The sequence below is a fragment of the Aedes aegypti genome, chromosome 1 (assembly GCF_002204515.2).
Source record: "Aedes aegypti strain LVP_AGWG chromosome 1, AaegL5.0 Primary Assembly, whole genome shotgun sequence".
NCBI lineage: Eukaryota > Metazoa > Arthropoda > Insecta > Diptera > Culicidae > Aedes > Aedes aegypti.
In genome coordinates, this window is record NC_035107.1 from 143,776,618 (window position 1) to 143,797,252 (window position 20,635).

Below are 20,635 nucleotides of genomic sequence, written 5' to 3' on the forward strand. Positions count from 1 at the left end.
AATTGCGAAAAAGCTCAAAAACTTGCTATGCAGTTTGAAAGTGCGCACAATTTTAATTTAGGACTTACTAGTCCAATTGAAAATGAAGTTACTCAGGAGTTCGAAAATATTCTCAATCAAGAGAACGTTTTCGAAAATGCCTGGGAGACTGATTTGGAAGAAGTGAGAACTATTATTAAAAAATTCAAAAACATGAAAGCTCCTGGCGATGATGGAATTTTCTACATCCTCATCAAGAAACTTCCAGAAAGTAGCTTATCATTTTTAGTTGATATATTTAACAAATGTTTTCAATTAGCATATTTTCCTGACAAATGGAAAAATGCTAAGGTTGTTCCAATTTTAAAACCAGACAAAAATCCTGCAGAAGCTTCTAGCTATCGTCCAATCAGTTTGCTTTCCTACATCAGTAAACTTTTTGAAAAGGTTATTTTGAACAGAATGATGGCACACATCAACGAAAATTCAATTTTTGCCAATGAACAGTTCGGATTCCGCCATGGACATTCGACCACTCATCAACTTTTACGTGTAACAAATTTGATCCGTTCCAACAAATCTGAAGGCTATTCTACTGGTCTTGCTCTTCTAGACATAGAAAAAGCATTCGACAGTGTTTGGCATGAAGATTTGATTGTAAAATTAAAAAACTTTAATTTTCCAACATACATTGTTAGAATAATTCAAAGTTACCTGTCAAATCGTACACTTCCTGTAAGAGCTGGTGTTCCTCAAGGCAGCATTTTGGGACCAATATTATACAATATTTTCACATCTGACTTACTTGAGATACCTCAGGGATGTCAAAAATCTTTGTTTGCGGATGACACAGGCCTCTCCGCCAAAGGACGAAGCCTGCGTGTCATCTGTAGTCGATTGCAAAAAAGTTTGGATATTTTTTCTTCATACTTGCAAAAATGGAAGATTTCTCCTAATGCTTCCAAAACTCAACTAATAATATTCCCACATAAACCAAAAGCTTTTTATTTGAAACCTTCAAGTAGACATGTTGTCACGATGAGAGGGGTTCCAATAAATTGGTCAGATGAAGTTAAGTATCTAGGGCTCATGCTAGATAAGAATTTAACTTTCAAAAATCACATTGAGGGCATTCAAGCCAAATGTAATAAATATGTAAAATGTCTCTATCCCCTTATTAATAGAAAAGTCTTAAGAACAAGCTTTTGATATTCAAACAAATTTTCAGGCCAGCCATGTTGTATGCTGTACCAATATGGACTAGCTGTTGTAATACCAGGAAGAAAGCTCTGCAGAGAATTCAAAATAAAATTTTGAAAATGATTCTGAGGCTTCCTCCCTGGTATAGTACCAATGAGTTACATAGAATATCCAATGTTGAAACATTGGAACAAATGACAAATAAAATAATCAATAATTTCAGGCAAAAATCGTTACAATCTTCTATTGCCACGATTAATGCGTTATATGTTTAGGTTAAGTTAGGTTAAGTATATTAAAAACGTTTTTTTTTTCTCTTATAAGCAGGTGAAATCAACTCACCTGTAAAAAAAACTGAACTGCTACGGCAAATGAAATGTAATATGTTGTTAACAAAATGTTAATTAAATCTTAAATTTGTTTTACCAAATTAGGATGATAGTGTTGTCTAATAACACAGAACACCTAGATATAAGAAATGAATGTAATGTTTGGAATGATACTAATAAAGAAATTAAAAAAAAAAAAATTATTACGGTGATTGCTTTCCGGAAATATCCTCCAATTGAATTTGTTGGGATTGGAAAGTCAACAGTACGGACATCCTCGGCAATAGTGTTTGAAGGTATACAAAGAGGAAAAAACTTATGGATACCTGAATGAAAGAAAAGGAAAACAAGTTGCTGGTTGAGTAATTAGCGAGTAGCTGTATCAAGCAAGCTATTCTTTGTGTTTATAATGAGGTCAGGCTTCCCAAATGTACCGCCCTCCTCACGACAGTATTTCGAAGGCTGTCATCAACTGCTTCCCACGACAGCCTTTTGAATGAACTATCCATGACAGCCTACCATGAGGTGGTCATGCGACATGTAACGATGCCGTCTTGTACAGCACACGGCAGTTTGATCACATTGCCTGTAGTGTGTTCGTTTGCCGATGACAAGCTCGGTTGTTTTTTTCATAACACTCGAGCACTCAAGCGTCGAACTGGCAAAATGAATATGCAGTCGGGGCATCTCGTGTTCTGTATTTCGCGCAATGTGATACGTCACGCTTAAACTTTTTCACACGTATTGTTTTGAATCTTCAAAATGTTTGCTTTAAATTCACTCGTCATTGCACCCACAAGACGAACATAGTTTTTAACATAATTATATTAATCATGATTTTCAAATCATATTACCGTAATCCGGGGTAGCATTGATCATTTTTTGAAAATTTCTCAAATATTTAGTTTGAAAATGCAAATGTTGCAAATTTTATATTTTTAAAACAACCCATAGCTCGTGACAACACTGCATTTTGCTTTTTGAAAGATTTAAAAAAAATGTTTTAAGTGATTTTTTGGTTTAGCTTATATGGGGTAACATTGATCACCTATGCAAACAACGTTCGGTTATATTGAAAATACCTTTACTTACTTAAATTATGGCCCCCGAAACCGAATATGAAGGCCAAACGCTTATAAGTCATTTACTTTTTGAGTTATTTTAAAACTAAAAACACTTCGAACCACGGAATACGCCCAAAGGTAGGCAATTTCCTAAGGGAATTCTATATTCTTTACAGTAATTCGTTAATGTTGCCTAATTGAGCACACTCATGAAAGTTTTGACAACGGAATCGTTTTCGGCGATGCCATTTTCAGTAAGAACCGCATTTTCCTTGCTCATATCGTTTGCAGAACATATGTGAGACATGAATCTTCGGTAGTGTCATCCTTACCCATTGAAATCATTGCTCATCGGACGATTTGCATGTAGATGTAGTCTCCCTCGTTTTTTCCAAAGCCTACGATATGACATGGAAGCTTCCGATCTTAGATACACTTAAGAAATGGAACTTCCAGGGGCGCATGTTTAACTACGTGGAAAACTTTGTACGGAATCGACCGAGCAAGATTTGAAATGTAAGCGCGACTTCATCAACGAAGATATTAACCAGGTCGTGTTTGGAAAATACGCTAGGCGAGTTAAGCATAAAAATTGGTGGTCCAATGAGCAGATAGTATAGGTTCTATGATATCCCTCGAGAAGTCCATACTCATGCGCGTTTGCTTCAACCATCACTAGAATCGTTCTGGTGTTCTTCGATCCCACGACTCCCAATACGCTAGACTGGGCGCGTTAACCAAAGTCCGTCACGACCCCATATTCTCCTTCATAACCCTACACCTTCACCACAGGTTGTGAAGGAGAATATTGGGTCGTGACGGACTTTGGTTTCAGGTTGGCCGATTGCGCTGCAGAATCGTTACCCGTTCTGTGGCGTAGTTAATTAACGCGCCCAGTCTAGCGTATTGAGAGTCGTGGGATCGAAGCTCACCAGAACGATTCTATGACTTTTCACAATTTTACATCTGAATTTGTCCAAATTGAATTTTGTGTCTACGACCTTCACGTTAAAGTAGTTAAGGAGTCTGTCATCGCCAAGTTGAACATTCTTCTAACCCGTAGTGGTCGTTCATCCGAGGGATCCTGCTGCACTTTGACTAAGGTTGCAAGGGCATTGATTGTCCCAAGCATACTATATGGTTCAGAACTCTTGAATAGAAAATCTCTTCTGAAATCCTAACCCCTCGTACAATGAGGCCTACAGGATTTGCTCAGACGTGCTTAAATCTTCGCCGGTGGTTTCATTGCTGGTGGAGTGCAGTGAGTTGCCATTGCTCCACGTGGTGACTAAGGAGCTGGCGACTAAGGCTTTACGGGCCCTCGAGAGGGGTAACTCTCCTAACGGAGAGCATTTGGTACAAATGGCCTTTTCCTGGTGGCACAGGCTAACGGATATTTATTTACCCACTCTGTGCACAGGGCCTCGATTGTAGCAACGGGCCTGAGATGAGTTGACTCCGAAGGTCAACTGGAGTGTGAAAGAGCGATGCGGTGCCAAAGGCAATCCTAATGAAGCCATGGATGCATATGGTGAAGCTGCGGCTCTGTATAACGGAAGATCCTTTCTCTTCACTGATGGGTCGTTGGTTCTTAACGTGGTTGGTTATATGGTGTATGGAAGTACTATAAACCACTGCGGCAAGCTAACTGGCCAATGTGGTATCTTCTTATCAGATGCCTACGCCCTGCTGCAGGCTTGTAAGCTCACCATCGGGATTCAGCCTATCGTCTTTACTGATTCCGTAAGCTGTCTCTCCACTATTGGGCATGGGCGGATAGGTCATCCGTGGTTGATATAAGTACAACCTTTTCACGAACATAAACTTCGTCTGGATACCGGGCCATATACATATCTCTGCCAATGAGACTGCAGATAAACTAGCAAACCAGTGCCATACTGAAGCGCTACACGCTGGGTGAAGCAAATGTCTCGAAGCGTATGGAATGCCAAGTAGTTTAACAACCGAGAGGTCTTTCTGTGCAGAACGAAGAACACAACAGAAGAGTGGCGAGACAATCCTAATCCTCGAGATCAGAAAATTTCAACTTGGCTGAGGATCGGACATACTCCACTCACTCATGGACAAACGTTCAAGGGCGATACTGCGTATTGACAGTTGTGGCAGTTTAATTGAGAGCGAAGTGCGACGTGTTTGGATTATTACGAGAAGTGCTATTCAATGATCGCAGCGCAGAAGCGTGCGACAAGAAGCTGAAGAGCAAGCACTTGGCCGGGAGATCGGTGCAACCTGGCAGCGGCTGGTTAAGATGGTCGATTTTCCCGGTAAATCGCGACGTGACGTGGATGGACGACGAGACCAATCTCACCATGGATGGCAATGGCTGGCAGGGAACTTCGTATTCCAACGTATCCCAACGAAGGAAGTGAGTTCCGAGGTGAAGGTCATTTCAGATAACTAGTTCCCCAATAAGGTGCTGCTGTGGCTGATAGCCAACGAGAACGGGATGTAGCCGCTCTGTTTTTGCTTTGAACTGGTCGTGAACGGGAAAGTTTATAGTACGAAATGACTGCCGGATGTTGTGGCGTTCGTCAATAAATACCACCAGGGCGAAGACGCGGTGTTCATTTTGTTGCGAAAACTGAGGAGGAATCGATAAATAAAACGGAAAAAAACTCAAAAACATGCATGGGTGTTTTTGTCCACCATGTCGAATGTTCCATTAAGCTGCCGCTTGATATGCTACGTATTTTCCAATGACTGAATGCTACGAGGGGAGAGGTGGGTGTAAAAATCAGTGAAAAAATACTACGTCATTTATGGACGGCCCCAGAATAAAGAACAAATTAGTTCCGACAGAAAGCCTAGTGAAAGTGCGCAGTGGATTTGTGGCAGAAAGTGAAACTTTCAACCCGCATGTCGCCCAAGAGTGTGAAAATTAGCCTCGCCCAAGAAAGCATCCATATTGGATCAAGAACCGTTAGTGACAAAAGGAGAATAGAGTGCGGTGGTGACGCTATTTATCCGCCATCTTTGAAGATCGGACGAACAACTGTCCACGCGCACCGAATCAACAAGTAAATTCCAACCCATCCCGTGACAAGACCTCTGAAAAGCAATTACGACGTCCAGGACGAATCCATCGGATGCGATCCAAACAGGGACCGGTAAGAAAACCATTGATCACGATAAGTACTCACGCTGAAGGAAATATCTGGTACCCAGACAACCAAAATGTACGTATAACGAAATCACCTGTAGGCTTTGTATGTGCAAAATTTCACTTATAAGATGTTGCGAAAAGGCCTTCTACGTACAAAAGTGGAGGCGATATGCGTGCATATATTATGTAATGAATAATAACATACAATGCGAGTGTATAAATATTTTACCGAAATAGCCTGTGATTCTTTGCGACTTAGCTTATGATAACAAATGTTGATTTGACAGCTGCTGCGGATTGATTCGACTTACTTTGTACGAGTGTACGGGACGAAACAAAATGTACAAATGAACTCAGAAAATATGTGTTCTATGCCAGCCTACAAGTTAATCACTTCGCGGAGAACCTCTACGTCTGAAGAACCGCAGCAACGTGAAGGCATAGTACACCAGCGAGCGAGCCACGGCTGCACTGCAGTGTAGTGTAGAGTAATGTGCGGAAGGGTGGTATCCATGATGATGACGGCGGCCAGAACAGCGATTAAGATAGGGGCGCCCCAATAGTGAATACAAGAAGATGGAAAAATAGCACATACATAAGTAGACATTCATAAGAGAAAAGGAAGGCAGGCAAGCTATGTACTCTTTATTCAGATTTGTGTTGGTGTTCAGTTTGTTTTGTATGCAATCCCTTTGAGCTTTCCGGGGCTGATCGAAATTCTCATTCCCTCTTCGACAGTAACAGCAACACTGGCGCCCAACTGAAAATCCACAAAATTTAGTACTACCGTTAACGAATTTTTAGTTTGTGACTAAGCAAATTTGGTTTCGTGCTTTTGATTATCCGGCCTTGACAATCAACAACATTTTTAGCCCTCACGCATATGGATTACACACATTTGACGGACGAAGAGGTCACGTATGAGTTGGCCCTACGTCATGTAGTTAATTTAGGACCTACCACCTATAGAGGCAGGGTCTTCCGTCTCAAGGTACTCATGCAGGAGGAATTCTTGCGTGACAACCAGCCCACAAGCTCATGCCATGTAATGAGTTCACAGTCAAATATTGAGCACTGTGAAACTCAAATACAACAGTTGCACATCAGCACGGAAGCGGCTATTCGCACTAACGATAGTGCATCCTTGAATAAAATCCGCACACGTCTTAATCATTATCGCGAGCGTTTGCAATTGATCCACACTCCGGTCGAGCTGCAGGAAACACATGCTATATTGTCCATGCATGTTAAGGCTCAAGAATCCATCATTCAACCATTAGCAATCATCAAAAATTAAAAATCAGTTTTTTCGTTCAAATTTAAATAAATCCTCATGAAAATCTATCATCGCATTACAGATATCAAGTGCAGTGCAATGATAGATTTTCATAAGATTTGCTTCAATTTTGAGCAAAAAAACTGGTTTTGAAAATTTGCAAAACGATGATGGTTATTTTCCTCTTAGTGTTGTTAAGCAAAGTGAACGGTACAGGTATAGTGAATGGTGTACAAATGGGTAAAAATGCGGTGAGAAACACAACATCAACTGGCGCTGTGAGGAGGAACAACAACGACTCTGAAGAAGCTGTTGGAGGAACCGTGGAAGCTACAATCCCAGTTGGAAGCACAAGGTGGACAAGGAAGAGGACTATTGCTTTCCAGTTCTTTCCAAGCAGAACTCGAAGACAGATGACAAGCAGATTCAAGACGGCAAAGCAGTTCACCACCTCCTCCCTACCTGGCCAAGGAGTATGCAGGATGGAATCAACAGGCAAGAGAAATCCCATCACAAGAAGCGCTGGAAGTGAGAATCAGGTAGATACAGAAGAGAGAAGAGCGGATGCGAGAAGAATGCTACAGGATGCGAGAAGAACTGGAGCGACTGATCCGGCGAGAACAACCAGCACCGAAACGAGCAGACGAGAGAAGGATGCAGAAAAACAGTGCATAACTGGCCATTCAAGTTCCGAGGCGAGAAGGACACAACCTCACTCAAAGTTTTCCTGAATCGGGTGCAGACGTTTGCAAGGTCGGAAGGCATGAGGTATGATAGGGGAACATGGTCCAAGACGCACTGATGGGGTAAAATGGCCCACGTCATTAAATCATTCCTAGATCGTTTCAATTTGTATTCTTTGCCAAACGAAGTTAAAATATGTTTAGCTAAGTGTTGCCGCCACAGCCCTTGGACACAAACTCATAGATTTTTCCTCAATTTTCCGGTGAAATTCAACATTTTTCCCTTTTTTGCCTAAACATTAAGGTTTTCCGATGATTTCATAAAGGAATAAGCGTTTCCATACCACAGAGCAAACTCATGGAAAAACATGGTTGCTAACTAGTAGTTCTCCATACTAAATGGCATTCTACCCCATCCATTTGGTCATTTTGAACCACCCTCATTTTTCAACCAACTTTTCTACACGATTTAAACCCGTTAAAAAACTCAAATTTGGGAAATGTTTTCATGATGGTAGCTAGCAAATATTGTAAAGTTACTGTTAGGACTTCGAATGGCGTTAAAATGTGGATCTCATTAGGAGAAAACCACACAAATCCTTAAAGTGGCATTTTGGACCATTTTGCCCTACACTTCTGAGCTCCTTCAAGCACCTGCTGCAAGAGGATGTCATTGATTGGTACGCACGAGCAACTTCTCAGCAACTACTGCGTACCTGGGACGACTTCAAGAGAGAGATTCGAAGAGAGTTCTTGCCTAGCGGCTACTCGCAAATTCTGCGTTTGGAGGCCAGCTTCAGATTTCAAGGAAGAGAGGAATCATTTGCGAAATACTTTCGCGACATTTCGGCGCTCAATCGCTTTGTGGATCCATCGATTCTAGCCGATGAGAAGTTCTTCCTGGTGAATAATAACATGAACGAAAACTATGCGGCTATCGTAACAGCAGCAAGGCCACGCTCATTGGAAGAAATGGTCGAGGTGTGCACTGGATACGACGAGACGAGGAAGCTTCTGAACAGACAGCGCCGGATTCCGATTCCGCACAGTGCGTTGCTGGAACCGAACTTCGCTACGCCTGTGGCGACCAACAGAACGGTTGCAATGCAGCAGTAACCAAGGATGTTTTCTTTCGCCTCAATGTACACTCAATTCGAAATTATTGCCGAATCGATTGTTGCGCTTGGAGAGGGCAACCGAGTTCACCCTCTCAGGCGAATGGCGACATGGCAAAGAGAACGTTGAAATGAACATTGCGCGAGAGTCAGCCTCGTTCAATTGGCATGTATATTCATTGCAGTCTACTTGTGTTAATTGGTGACCCATTCTTCATTGCCGGCAGGCTGTTCATTATCGTTTCGTGATCCGATCCTGCGCGTCAATTTGCACCGCTCGATCGGATCACTATTCGATTGTGTGAAGATACTATCGGTACATGCATCAATGCGTCGGTCGCTCGGGCGCTCTTAGGAATATTTGCGACCATATAGATTATAGACGGTGCGTGTCAGCAAACTGGCAATGTTTTGAAAACTCGACCCGTTCGTCACGTGTTTTTAAACTTTGTAACAAGGTGCATAAGAGACTCCTACGGTATATCAGAAGATACCTATTGGCGTGGTAGAGAATTAGAAACTGTCGGCCGAATCTTGGATGTGATTCTTATGATTAGAATTCAAATGTGTACTCGTATATGCGCTGGTATTAAGTACGGCATCTCGCACGGATTTCAAGATTTTTTTCCTCTAATTATTATGCGAAAAAATATTTCAACAATGTCGATGTTCAACAATGTTTTCAATTTTTAAACAAAAAATCTTACACTAACAATGGGGAAGAAGGGTTCGAGAAACCGACGAAAATTCTAACGTGAACAGTCCTTTAGTATAATGTTGTCACAAATGATTGTGATATAAGAAGTATCGTCTTCATCTTCTTGTAGATTTGAACTTTCAATTCAATCTTGCGAAAGGATTTAGCGAGCTAAACATTTCTTTTTCCATTGGTAATGAGTATTTGAACAAATTTTGATGCATAGGTTAAGTTAGTCATATTGATGACGATAACCAATTTATAGCAACTGAAATGGTTCTTTAGGTAGGAGTATGACATATTCACTGTAATTTTTACATTTTAATATTTTTTGTAGGTTTTTTTTTATAGGATTATCAATTATAACGTGATAAGAGTTTTCTGGATGAATAATGTTGAATGTTTCATTATCTAGTGCCTTAAGGCGAAGTAGGCCGTCATTGAAATTTGTACGCGTCGTTGATGATCGTTGCTTATTCAGCTCACGATTTTGAATCAAAGATAATCAGTTGGTTTTGTACTGACACAACTGAAAAAGTATCAGCATACTTTATGCATGTTAGCGCGTACAGTAATACCTGTTCAAGTCAATTCAAACTTTTAAGGCTGCATTTTATAACTTTGAAATTGCCAGCCTCAAAGTCATCATGGCTGCCTAAACGAATGACGGGCTACTTATCCTTAAGAAAGCTATGCATTAAGTATATGACAATTTATCCATGTAATTCATAATATTGTTGTATTGTCAAAGTTGTCACTTTTTGCTTGGAATTGAATAGTGTGACTGGTAATGGTAAAAATGATTTTTATTTATTTTCAGTTATTAAACTTTCAAACCTTGTGATATAATGTAATGAAGACAAATCCAATTTCTGCAACATTTAATTCCTTTCAGAATTTTTCATTGTGATTTACTAATTCCAAAGTTTAGTCACCGTGCGTTTGTCATGATAATTAATTTTTCAATCAACTCTCCCAAACTCGATATATAATGGACAATCGCGTAAGGTTGGTATCGAGATACAGAACACACATTTTCCAAATCTTCCTAATATTCTTCAACTTTTAATTATATTGACAAAATACATTCAAAATAGTAATGTTAACGTGAAGAATAGTAAAATTTTAACATTTTTATCTACATATTTGACAGTTTTTAGGCAGCATCCAAAAATTTCAAATTTTGTTGCCCTGAAATGAGTTATAAGCCTTTATATAAATATTAAAAAAATCATAACATTCAATTTTAAGATATTTGTTATCATTTGGAGAATATTTGTAAATTTTCTTGAAAATATCGATTAACCTTTATAGGAAACTGAAACAGATCCCATCGAATTGGGTAACATCGACTTAGAGAGGGAAAATTGCACGTTTTTAAGGGTAAAGTAGCCCATCATTCGTTCTGGCATCCATGTTGACTTTGCAGCTCGCAAATTCAAGCTAATAAAACTCAGTGGTTATATTGAATATTGATTCAGAAAACATTCACTATGTGCGCTCACATGCAGAAAGTATGTTGATACATTTTTCAGTTAGGTCAGTGAAAAACCAACTCAAATTGAACTAAGATCGTCCAAATAAACTTCACACGCAACGCAATTCGTCTTTCCATTATTCTTATCAAAGTATCCAAAACTATCTACAGTCGAAGCTTATTATAACGACAACGCAGGGGACAAAGTCGCCATAGAGAATAGTTATTACAATAAAATATTTTTCAAGGTGCCGAAAAATGTCGCTATAGAGAGCTTTTGTCACTATAAAAGTTGTAGTTATAACAAGCTTCGACTGTACAAGACTTTGAGAAAGCCTTTCAACTAATCAATCAAGATTAGTCAACGCTTAATGCTCAATGAGCGACCTCCGGCGGTTTTTATTTGAAAAGATAAATTTTCCTATAATAAAATTCATACACATTTTGATCGGCTGGCGCTAAATTATAGTATAACCGATGGAGCTGAAATTTTGCACAGTTATCACACAACCCAAATGCAATCCAAAAAGTGGAATGGAGCGAGAATCTGATTTTTGTCCCATACTATTGTACACAGCGCATTAAGGCAAATAAAATCAATTTGAGCAAAAAGCTTTCCTTGGTTGAATTAAACATTGTTGTGACGGAGATTCTCTGTGAAACTGGAAACACTGAATAAAATAAATTGTCAGTAGTGCAGTAGAAGTGGAAGAGTTGGGAAGCTGTTTCTTTGGTAGTGCGGAGTGAACACCAAATTGTACGTAATTATGAATAATAATTAGATAATATTTTGCATTCAATAAACCATTTTCAGCATTGAAGCTGCAAACATGAAAGTTGCTATCAATCTTTGTGTGTTATTGCCAAAGGTGACTCTCCCCAACAAACATAGTGTTTTAATTTGTAGTGTTGTTACTTAGACAGGATGCATCAAGTATACTTACCCGATTCTAGACATGACAACAATACAACATTTTGAATGCAATTGAATTAAAAAAGTGTTTACACCATGAAATCAAAAACAAATATTAGCATGGTTGTGGAGTTTAGCTTATCCGTGGTAAAGGAATCACCCTCCACGCGATGCACACTGAACTTACCCACGTAAGTGTCGGTTCGCAAGTGAGCCAGCATGAATGCATCAAGTGTGCAAGTGACAGAAGCTCTTCACTCAGGGATGCCAACATTGACACATGACAGTGAGTGTCACAGATAAACGTATGAAACTGTTTACTATGATCGATCCTTATGATAATCTCCATCGCAGTGTTTTCTATATCTCACAATGGTATATACCTGTCCATTTCATAGTCACCAATTAAACACATTGGGAAAAGAGCCTGATTATTACATATATAGAATAATAGTTTCGATTGACACCAACATAACTTTAATATACATTGGTCCATAATGGTGACTTTGGGCCAATATTTTTACAGCAAATTAAAACCAGAATAATGAAAACAATGTGGTATTTGAATAATACATTATAAATAGCCACTGGATGGCCATGGATTAGTTTTTGACACCCACACGACAATACGCACGTCATGTTTTATGATGTAGGTCAATCTAAATTTGGCTTTTATTACAAACGAAAATTGTGAAAATAATACGAAATAAATTGTTGAAAACATTTGAACTCCCGTTTTTACTGAACAATCCGAGCAAAATTGGATTTTTAACAAATAAAATAAAAATAAAACTGTTTTCTTCAACTTTTTAATAAGCAGAACGCTTTGTTGAATGCGAAATAGGGCGATTAAGTATTACAGTTTGATATTTCAATTTAAACCAATTAAACTGTGTAACAAATAATATCAAGGGTATCTCACGTCTTCTTCTGCAGTATACCGTAAGGTATACAATCTTTTTAAACTGTTTCAGATTAAAATAATTTAACTGCATTTATGCTCAACGCTGAAGGAAGCGGCAAATAATTGTCCTCATGATATTAAAGTTCATACAAAACTGTCAAATTAACATACAAAAAGCATTATAAAGGTGAGAATTGCAGCGTTGTTGAATTTGTGTTGTAAAAAATCAGAGGGGGTTGTGTACAAGACACGACCGCATGACGTTAACTACACCAAGTGATTTTTTGCATTTGAATTTAAGTCGATTTTCATAGTTGCAGCCTTCCTTTAGTTCAAACTCTAACATAATTTCGTGACGGTCGCAACATTTTAGATTTTCAATTGACACCCAGTATATTACCGTAAGACGTAGTTAACGTCAAAAGAAGAATGCGTGAAGAAGCAGAAATTGGTCTGCTTTTATAGTGCACTAGCCAACCCAAAGGAATCATGGAAGACAATATGAACGAGTTTGGTTGCGTAAGAAAGGGGTCGACATTTTCCCAATTTTCGACAGTCTATCGTCAAAAATCAAAAGTTTTCTCCATTTCAGTAAAATGTTGTATAAATTTCCGACCGATTGGTGGGAAAATATTGAAAATCTACCGATAAATGGCTGAGTTATTACCATTCAAAATCTTACATAATTTCGTGACGGTCGAACATTTTAGATTTTCAATTGACACCCAGTATATTGCCGTAAGACGTAGTTAACGTCAAAAAGCCAATTATACGCACGCACAAGCTGTCGGACTTGCTAAAGCATTGCAAACGGCCAGATGGATCTTCGTAGGAGCGAGCCATGTCCAAAACGAACAACATAGCAAATAAAAAAAAAGTATCGCAATAGGTACGAATAATGCGAAAACCGCCATGGAATGATTGCGATCAAATGAGTGAAATCCCTCTCATTTTTTGAAAATTATCGGGCGGCGATTCTCCTGTATGCGATCTGTATGCAGCCGCTATCATGGCATGAATCAATCGGCTACGCTGTGTATCTTTGTTCATTTGCAAGAAGAGAAGAAAATGAACAAGTCAACCGAATGACACAATCCGTTCATTTATTGACTTGCCCATGCGCTGCTTCTCCTACCACCCGATGCAAAGAGGGAAGGTGAGAAAGAGAATAATTATCGTTGGCTCTCGCTGATTCTCTCGCCGATCAACAACACTGGCAGTAACAGCAACCTCAACGCTTTAACAGATTCCATGCGGTGGAAGTTCAGGATATCGCTCATGATTACGAGACAGTTGACGATCAGGACGAAGAACATTGGCAGGACACCATCGACGAGTTGGCAGAGCAAGTCAATGCGTTGAAACTGAACTTAGAGCGGCGAACTACGCGACCAGGTTTTACGCCAAGAAACGGAATGCAGCCTAGGATTCCAGACAGGTTCAAACAAATCGAACAGCCCGCTTCAAAAAATGTGCTCTTTCGATCTAGCTACAAAAAACTGTGATTTTTCTTTACTAAACAAAACAATTGCCTAGATCTGCATCAAAAACAACTTAAAACTGAATTTTGCGCAATACTAGAATTTCAGGAATTTGTTCAGCAATTTCCCCAGATTTTTTACAAACCTCTATTTGATGGGCCGAAAATGCACCTATACAGCACCTGACCCCCAAAGCTAGCAACGCCACTGCCTATAAGAACTTCATGAAATATAAGCCTTAGGATCTACAAGCATTAGCAGTTATCGAATGTTTTAAATTATGACAGATGTGGGATGCCGCACCACCGACGACCAACTAAAACTAATATTATAACGCTGGTACACCTTTGAAATTATGTCTCCAGGAATTCTTGGATGACTTAGAACGTGGGTTGTATTCACTGAAATACGCACATATTTTATTTGAACCTCTAAGAAAATGTATAGAATTAAAAATCATCCAAAAGTTTATGAATATGCTCGCGGATTTACTTCAGATATATATTTCAGAAATTTGTTGTATGACTCAAATCGTCTACAAAAATGTATTCCATCAAAAATTCCTATCCATCTTTCATGAAGTTTACATCCTTGAATTACTGTGAGCATATTTCCCTTGTTAGTTACGTACAGGATGTTATTAGATGAAGCAAAACTTCCGTTAAACTCAAAACTCGATCAAGCCATACTCCTGTAATATGGCTACTGGACGTACACTATATTCAAACACATCAATAACTTATCAGCTTTACACTAGTACATTTCTGTACCTATATTTCCGGAAGTTCTTGGATGACTACGACTAAGAAATTCGTAAAAAAAATACTAACGTTGCATATTTGTCTCCATAGCTAAGGATCACTCCGGGACCAAAATTTAAAAATCTTCACGAATGAATTCACTCGATAGCAAATGAGTGGTCTGAATTGTTGTTGAAACTCAAAATATCTATCATTGTGTGAAGTAAAGTGGTAGCAGCGGAGGCAAACAAATGTTCGAACTAAATGCCGAGTCAATTCACGGGAAGAGCATCGCTCTTCATGCGGGTTCGATTATCCCAATTTTGCGCTGCCGGAGCACAATTGCAATCCCGAAAAAAGCCTCTCCATCCGTCCGCACGGGCAATACAGGGCACAAAAGGCTAGCTAAACTGGCTCGGTTCTCGAGAACAAATAGTTATTCCCCCAGAGCATGGTTTGGGAGGGAAAAATAGCACAACTCTGCCTCGGCGCACACAAAAAACTGTGTTTCATTATTATTTTTCCGCAATCATCGCAATTGGGAAGCTGTCGACATGCCTGGGCATTAGGGTGAAACTTATTTTTTTTTTCAAAATCAAAAGTTCGTAAAATAAAATTAAGTGAAAAAAGAAACCTCAAAGTTTGAGCCAAACATTTGAGGATTAAATTAAAATGTATTAGAAATGTGAATAGAAAAAAGAAGGTATAACAATAAATTTGCTTCAATTTTATAGCATTTTGAAATTAATTGAAGAAAACTTGTACTAGTTATATATAAAGGGTTCTGTGTTTTTATTCAAAAAATCTTACGAACTTTGTTTTTTTGAAAACAAGCGAAAAATAAGTCGCACCCTACTAGGCATTTTTCCTCGTTCGACCAGGAATTCAGAAAAAAAATCTATTGTTGTAATCGTTTCGCTTAAAAATGACAGCAGGGAAAATAACCGGAACGAAACGGCTGCTTCTGCTTCTGCTGCCACCTTGCTTGGCTTCCACCAACTAATCAATGGGAACGATTGTTGGTTTTCCACTTGTCGAGTATATTTTTTTTCCTTACTGTCCTGATTGCTACCGATAAAGTTGACCACTCTCGGAACGGGTGAAACAAGCCAATTGGAACCATTTCTGTCGCAAACTACATGTATATCGATAACGTGTCCTAATTACTGAACCATTAAGCGATTAGGCGATTGTGTTCGTTAGCTTCGGGATTACACCACCTTGGATCGGTTCACAAAATCGATATCGAGAGGCGAAATTCTATACTGGAGTAGCGTATGAACTGCATTCAACTTCTACTCCTATGTAAAATCCATCCGAGTCAGAACTGGAGGAATGGGATAGCAATTGGTGACATCACATTTTGAAGAATGAAGGTAAGCGGAAAAGGTGCTTAAGTAGATTCAATTACCAGCAATTTTTCATGGTAAAGTAAAGTGTGTGTAAACCGTGACAAACGTTCTTCGGTTACGTGCTGGTGTATGCATTCAATATCCACAAATAGGTAGGCAGAGGATCAGGCTTGAGTGGAAATTCTATTTAGGAAATACAGTGACGGGTAACGTCGATAATCGCATTAAAATCAACTTCGCATTCAAGTCTTCAAGGGATTTTGTGTGAACGTTTTCGTCCTATTGAATCCGATGCATAAAACAACTGTAAAATCAATTTAGAGCGAGGTGAACTGAAGTGTCGTTGTACAGTTATACAGAGTGTCGTTATACAGTGGAATCAAAATGAGGATCATGGTAAAAAATGATTTGAGAGGCTACCCGACCAGTGGATTACAACAAAATTGTAGCACAATTATATAAAGATTTGTTAAAAATAACAAATTTTGTTTCATTTTTGCAAGAAGCACTTTGAGTTGAAAGAGAAAATTATAACATAATTAAAATAAAATCAGTTATAATAACAAAAGCTGTTCTAAATTTGTTTCAATTTTAAATATAATTATAACACAATCGATATTTAAATGTGGAGAATTAACTTTATAAATCAGCACTTCCGATTGCATGGATTGATCACTTGACTCCATTCAAATCACCAATCACCATGATTTGAAGAGTTCTAATTTTGGATATGCTCTACTGTCTTTAGTACTAGACTCTGAAGTTAAATGTAGCTGATTTTGAACATCATGTCTTTGGTATGGAAGCATCAATGATACAGATTGTTTTAGAAAGTGATTGAGATCAATTCAACCCCTTTCGACAGATGCGCGTTGGTGTTGAGGTAAGATACAATACTTGCACTCCGAAGATTAAATGTTCAAATCTGGGTCAGGCGGAAACCAAGGGAGAGGACAGCGTTGCTCTGAGCAAGCTATGCGCATCGAGCAATACTTTTAGTTACTCCAATTTGCTCAGAAATCAACAAATTCAGTCCGATGCCTGATTTGCTTCAACCTTGCATCTGTGGTTAAAAAATGTTGGATATGAAAGTTTTTTTTTAATTTTTTTTAAGGCGAAGTAGGCCGTCATTGAAGTTTGTACGCGTCGTTGATGATTGTTGCTAATTCATCTCACGATTTCGAATCGAAGAAAATCAGTTGGTTTTGCACTGACACAGCTGAAAAAGTATCAGCATACTTTATGCATGTTAGCGCGTACAGTGATACTTTATCAAATCAATATAAACTGTCAATATTGAGTTTTAACACTTTGAAATACAAGCTGAAAAGTCATCATTGTTGCCAAAACGAATGACGGGCTACTTAGCCTTAAGAGCAGAATGTTATGCATGAAGCGCAATCATATTTTTAAAAAGTTCGATCGATGGAAATTATTGGTAGGTACTGAATGATATGTTTGCCTAATTTAAAGTGAATATTATTTGAATCCATACCTAGCAATTTCAAAAGCACCAATGCTTTGCACCAAACAGCCGCAGGCTGAAATCTTGATTGTTAATGGTTATCAATCGATCAATTATTCAGCATGAACGGCAGTTTGATCTTCCACGTTTGAGCATTGGATGATTTTGAGATGAAGTGTTAATTTTTCTTTATTTTAACCCCCAACGAGTTGTGTTACAGCGTGGCTCGTTCGGAATCGACCGACAGTAGGCTCACCTGTAGACGGACAGAAGGACCAAATGTTACAGCGTGGCTCGTTCGGAATCGACCGACAGTAGGCTCACCTGAAGACGGACAGAAGTAACTGCTTTTTGGGGGAGAGGAGCACCAGTTTTGGCTCCAGCCAGGTTCCACGATATGCAGCACTTCAAACACGTGACTCAAGCGAAACACTTCCACGGAACAAACCACTCAATTCCACTCGGATAACTAATTGGCGTAAATATGAACTAAAAACTCATTTAAACTGACTATTTAACTAATTTTATTAACTATTTTAAAAACGTTTTACAATTGCTTCCTTGCTACACAAAAATGCTTCCTTCTTCTCGAATAATTTTTTCACTTCTCCTTTTCACTTTGAATTTTTTCCCGCTTGCTACGATCGCGGGTGCGCCGTTGCCACGGCAACCTGCTCACGTGGCTGCGACGACAAGTTCGGCGTCGGGTGCCTGCGGTACCCGAGTAAAATATTTGCGTTGCTCATAATGTTCGCAACATTCTCCGGGCCAGACTTCGAGCTGATGGGATTCAACAATACAATCTTGCTGACCGGTCTCTTGTACGTTGACTTCGATGTTCGGACGTCCACTGTTCTTATCTTGTCGTCAGGGCCCCGGTAAACTCGCTCTACTACGCCTTTTGGCCAGTTGCCACGATGCAAAGTCTCGTCTACCAGCATCACCAAGTCACCAACCTTAAACTCATGGTACATCCTGTTGTCGGGCCATTTGCGACTCCGGATCAGCTCCGGACGATAAGCTGCTACCCACCTACGCCAAAAACGATCTGCATAAATCTGGGAATGCTTGTAGGCTGCACGACAATCTAGATCTCGTTCATCGAAATCATGGTCGAATTGGATCACGTTGTTCCGTCCTAACAACAGCATGTTCGGCGTCAGTGGTTCCGGATCCAGAGGGTCATCAGCAACGTGTGTCAACGGTCGATTGTTGACGGTGTTCATTGCCTCGCACAAAGCTGTCCGAAGCACCAGGTCTGTGGGATGTCGATCGCATAACATAGCACGAAGCGCGGTTTTAACGAAACGCACTAGTCGCTCCCAGCATCCTCCGAAATGTGGAGCACCAGGGGGCAGTGATGCATTTGAACGCGTTCAGTTCGCGTTCCAGTTCAATTTGTTGAACGCAGCGATCAAGTAGGCTTGAACATTGAGCAGTTCAAAAATATGAACCCGTGCGAGCCAAAAATTGAACCCAAATGACTTTGACTGATACACGACAAAAATCTAAGTCAAAGTTATGTTTAGGTATTTAAAACACCAAGAGTAGTATGATTTTTCTGTTCATGAAAATATAAGATGATCAATTCATTCATTTCTCACGTAAGAGCTCCGAGCAAAATTGTGAACTGAACGGGCCGTTCTTGAGCAGCGGCTGGCTCTTGCTCGGAAGTTCATTGTCTACTGCGTTCTCGTGCAAATTTGGCTCGGGCTCCGTTCACTTTTGGCTCGCGTTCAGTTCAAAAAGCATCACTGCCAGGGGGTATGAACTTCCATTCCACACCTCTGACGCTCAGTGTCTCCTCAATCTGCGGCTGGTCCAGTGTCTTCACAAGCGTTTTAATTTCTTGATCAGCACCGGTGAAGTTGGTACCGTTGTCGGTCATGATGCACTGCGGCAGTCCACGGACGGACATGAAGCATCGTATTGCCATTATACAGCTGTTTGTATCGAGTGATGGCACCACCTCCAGATGTACCGCTCTTGACGTCATACATGTGAACAATACAACCCATCTTTTTTCCACACGACGGCCGACCTTCACAGACAGCGGCCCGAAATAGTCTATGCCGGTACAGGTGAATGGATACACGAACGGTGTTGTTCGCTCCGGCGGTAGCATTCCCATCTGGGGAACGGTAGGTTTTGCTCTCAGCTCTTTACACTTCACACAGGACATCGCATACTTCTTGACTTGCGAACGAATTTTCAGTATACGATGGCGTTCTTTGATGCTGTTGATGATGGTTTCCGTACCTTGGTGAGCGTTGGCAATGTGGTACACACGAATCAGCAGTGTTGAAAACGGATGGTTATCCGGAAGAATCACCGGTAGGGCTGTGCAAATATCGATATTATCGATAATATCGATATTATCGGATCGATTTTATCGATACGATATCCGATATCTGTCGGCTCGATATTTTCCGATATCGATAAAGCTATTATCGATCCGATAACAGTTCCGATAAATCAGAACAACATTTGTTTTTTATATTACATAATTGAAAATTGTTAAATAAATTTTAAAAATTCATTGGATATGGCAAAGTATCATTATTGTCAGTTACATTTTTAAACATCTCTTTTGAAAATTATCGAATATCGGTTAGATATCGATAATGTCAAATCCGATATATCGCCGATACCGATATTGATTCAATATGATATCGCCGATACCGATAAATCCTCATAGTGCACAGCCCTAATCACCGGATTGTTCACTTCGAACGATTTGCTGTTGTCTTGAATGCGACCTCGCATACGGATGATCCCGTTATGGAGAAACGGCGAATATGTTTTTAGGCGACTGCCAATCTTCACGTAGCCTGAC

At 39.7% G+C, this 20,635-nt stretch overlaps 1 protein-coding gene across 1 annotated transcript in view; it reads right to left on the reverse strand.

Annotated features, from left to right (window-relative positions):
* LOC5563797 (homeobox protein Hmx) overlaps window positions 1-20,635 on the reverse strand; it is a 114,993-nt gene that overhangs the window by 43,713 nt on the left and 50,645 nt on the right. The gene's annotated exons all lie outside the window — the stretch shown is intronic.